We start from the raw sequence: 265 nt of genomic DNA on the forward strand, positions 1-265 counted from the left end.
AAAATTAACGAGAACTATATATATTCCACTGCAAGGCTTGAGCTTTCAGAAGAACTTCTAGACAAATCCATGTATAAATAATTATTAAAAAGCATTATTCACAACATGATACCTTTTCTCTACTACTTTAAAGTGTAGCAATACATCACCTACATAGGTAAATAAACAGTAAAATAAATATTTTTTTATACAAAAAGGAGAATATTAGTTGATAGGTTAAAGTCTGAATACAATATTCAAATTAACCTGAATGACCTCTATGACA

This window comes from Schistocerca serialis, chromosome 4, assembly GCF_023864345.2.
Source record: "Schistocerca serialis cubense isolate TAMUIC-IGC-003099 chromosome 4, iqSchSeri2.2, whole genome shotgun sequence".
Classification (NCBI taxonomy): domain Eukaryota; kingdom Metazoa; phylum Arthropoda; class Insecta; order Orthoptera; family Acrididae; genus Schistocerca; species Schistocerca serialis.